Source organism: Pithys albifrons, chromosome 15 (assembly GCF_047495875.1).
Source record: "Pithys albifrons albifrons isolate INPA30051 chromosome 15, PitAlb_v1, whole genome shotgun sequence".
In the NCBI taxonomy this organism is placed as follows: Eukaryota; Metazoa; Chordata; class Aves; order Passeriformes; family Thamnophilidae; genus Pithys; species Pithys albifrons.
The window spans coordinates 15529385-15532964 of NC_092472.1; positions in this window are offsets into that span (position 1 = coordinate 15529385).

Below are 3580 nucleotides of genomic sequence, written 5' to 3' on the forward strand. Positions count from 1 at the left end.
TTTGAGCAGTCTGTCTTATTTACTCCAGCAATGTTTTCTTTTTCTTGATTCTTCCTGTGTTGAATAATGCTTTCTTTAAACAAAATGATGTATGTTTGATGTATAGATCAGTTCTTTCAAAACATGAAGTTTCAGTTACCACTTTATCTTCCAGTTCACCAAAAAATGTATTGGCATGAAAAATGAATGAACTTTAAGAGATTGGTTGGAGCAGCTTTTTCCTGATGAACTGGAACATTTGGACATATTAACAACACTTGGTTTTGCTGCCAAATGTGCTTTGAAACTTGATGGGGGTGGGTGATTGTTGTTTAAATGGCAATGAAAAAATGAAAAAAAAATTATTTCCATTGTGCTTATTTTGAGGACATAAATATTTTTTATAGACAGTCCTGAGGTTTCCAGGCACCTCACAGACCTCTCTGCTCTCACTCCAGGGGAGGGGAGGGAAAACTGAACTGTAGCTTTGATCTAATGGCTTTTAATGGAGGGTTCCTGATATTAAAGGGAGGATAAACAGCTGCGTTGCTAGACCCAGGATTAGGGCTCTGAGCCAGCCTTTGGTGTTGTGAAAGCTTTCCCTGGGATAGTCTGAAATAATTGTTAGAGCAACTTGCTCTTTCTTGCCTGGAGAACTTGGAATTTTTGCCTCTTTTACAAGGCTTTGCAGCAGAGTATCTGGATAAGGCAGGGATGCCCAGCAGATCCCAAAGCATCCCTGTATTCAGTGATAGGATGTTTTTCAGGTGCTTCTTCAGCTGCAGAAGATCTAATCCATTAAATACAGAACAGCAACAAAAGAATTAAGCAGGATGATGGTGTGAGCAGGAAAGTGCTTTACAAAGCATTACCCAAAACCACTCCTTGCTTATGCCATACCTTTATATATCCCATACAAGTTCTTGAAGTTGGCAGGACAGTTTTTAAAAAGGAGGAGGGAGTGATGTAGTTAAACAAGATGCACATATTTTTTTGAGGAAAGTGGGACTTAAGAAGATGATTTTTTTCATAGCAATGAGGTCTCAAAAACTGGGAAAAAAGAAAGAGGTGGAAAAAAGAAACATAAATAATGGAAGTGCACGAAATTCTAATGGAAAACCTGCTGCTTGCTTGGTGTGAAAGGTGGCAAAGAAACATTGGCTGTTGTTCAGCCAAGCCCTTGCATTAGTGCACAGAGGGGGCTGGCCAGGGGACACTTGGGAATGAAGAGCCTGCAGCACTGCCTGGGGCTGGAACAGAGCTGGGCTGGCACACTGAGCCTCCTGGGGTAAGACTGGTTTGTTTGATTCATTCATATTTGATCTTAAAACAAACAGCTTGTTCTGGGGAAGGAGAGAAACATCTGTGTGGTTTCTGCTTACACACCCTCAGCTGCCTTAGGGAGACACTGAGCTCTCAGGTAGGTGGCCACTCTCACATTTAATTTTGCTGGAAGAGCAAATAATGAACCACATGTTTTTATCATAAAAAGTATAACTTTGGTTTGCTACAGGTTTAAGTAACAGATGCTGTTGGTTCACATGAAAATTCTGCAGTGGGTTAAAAGAACAGAGTTTATTTTCTTGATATTTAACTGTGTGCCATTAATGCTGTATCAAGATAATTAACGCACTTCTTGTGTAGAGAGAGGTGGCTCAGGAGGGAGGGACCCCACCAGTGACACTCTTAAGACCAGTATGTTCTTATGGCAGTGCATTAGGGAGCTAATTAGAATCTAGAGGAGCAAATGGCTCTGTAGGAGTTCTCCTCCCTCTCCATGGATGAACATCCCTGCAGTGAGAGGAGCAGGAGCTGTGGATCCTGGGCACAGAGTGGTGGTGGGGGCTGTAGGGAGGTGCATTGTGTGTCTCATTGTTTCTCTCTATCTGAAACAGCTGATTTGGGGTCCAGGTGAGAGCTCAGCACTCTTTTAAAGCCTATATGATGCCCATGGCACCTCTGGCGTGGCTGGTAAAACACTCCAACAAGTGTGACATCCCTCGATTAGAACCACTCAGGCATTTAGGATGTCAGTCAGGGCAAGCCAAAAAATACCAGACTGCCTCCCCAATGCACTGCACAGGCTGGCTTGGGAGGGGGTACTGCCAAGTATCTGAAAGATTTTTCCAGTGGTAAGGGAAAGCATCCCTGGCATTAGAAAGGTGTTCCAGAGCTCCGGGAATTCAGGGATCCCATCGCTGCATAATTGACAGCCCAGGTTTTCCGCTTAGGTTTCTTATTTCACCTCTGAACTTGGGGTGAGACCTTTCTCCCTCCCACAGCTCGAAACTGACACACTCTTGTTTACTTCCACCTGTTAATTTCCCCAAAGGTTTCAAAGAACTCCTCCATTTCTTTTTGGAGCGTTTCGTTTCTTCTCTCTGCATCTTCCTTGGCTCTCTCTGCATTCCTCATCCTCCTCTCCACCAGCCTGTGCCACTCCCGCTGCTGGCCCAGTCTCCAGTGCATCCCCTGGATCTCCAGCTGCAGAGCTCTGTGCTGCTGCTCCAGGCTGTTGGAAACACAGATACTGTAAAGCATAAGATTATTTCCCCCCATATCTTAGAAAAGCTCCAGTCTTTTTTTAACCTTAGCCTTTCTAAACATATGTTCCAATAAATACAAGTATTGGCACCCCCAATACTATTCCAGTCCACGGTGTTACATATTAGAAGCTGCAAATTTTAGTTACCCTAATGTACAGTAAATATAAATAACCATATGGCCAAAGGAGTTGGTTTGGGGGTTGGTGGTTTTTTTAGGGTTTTGTTTTTGTAGTGGAATATTCCAGGAGTCTAACAGTGAATTGCAATGCAACATATTTTAGGAGACATTGAGAACTCTGCTTATATTACAGGTCCCTTAAACTGCAAGGGAAAATAGAAGCAGAATACAGCAAAGATACTTCAAAAAATAAAGAAGAAAAATACTTAAATCCTAAGAATAGTTCCCTTACTGAGAAGAAATTGACGAATACTTCAAAAAATTAAAGATTAAATGGATTTTTCTTCACACAAGTTTAATTTGACATTACCCACTTGCCATCTGTTGAAATGCTGCATGTTGAGGTATTTTCTGGTTTATGTCAGTTCACATTACATACTTGTAACTTAGAACTAATTAACAATATTATATCTATGACGTTCATTCCTTTTAACAGCACAATAGCAAAGCAGCACTATTTGGAAAGCGGAGCCTGGAAATCTTGCTGCCTTTTGGCTCTGATAACAGGCTATGGCCAAATCTCTATTCAGTTTCTAATCTTAGAAATTGGGAAAATACTTATGAGCACTTTCCTCGGAGTTGTTAAAATTCATGGCTTGCAATTTGTAAAGAGTAATGACTTGCTGCTAATGCTGCTGAGCAGCCTGCACATTATTCCCTGGAGAAATGCTTGATATTGGCTTAAGGCAAAAAGAGAAAATACACAATAGACCAGAGGCTTTTCAAGAGCTCTGCGCAGCCGTGCAAAATATCTTAGAGATGCTCTGGAGTTTCTCAAGTGCCTCACATGAAAAGAATCTGGATAACTTTGAATAATTGCCTGCCTAATCCTGTAATGCTGGATCCTGGTGCCATTCCCAGTGGTACGTGGGGCATT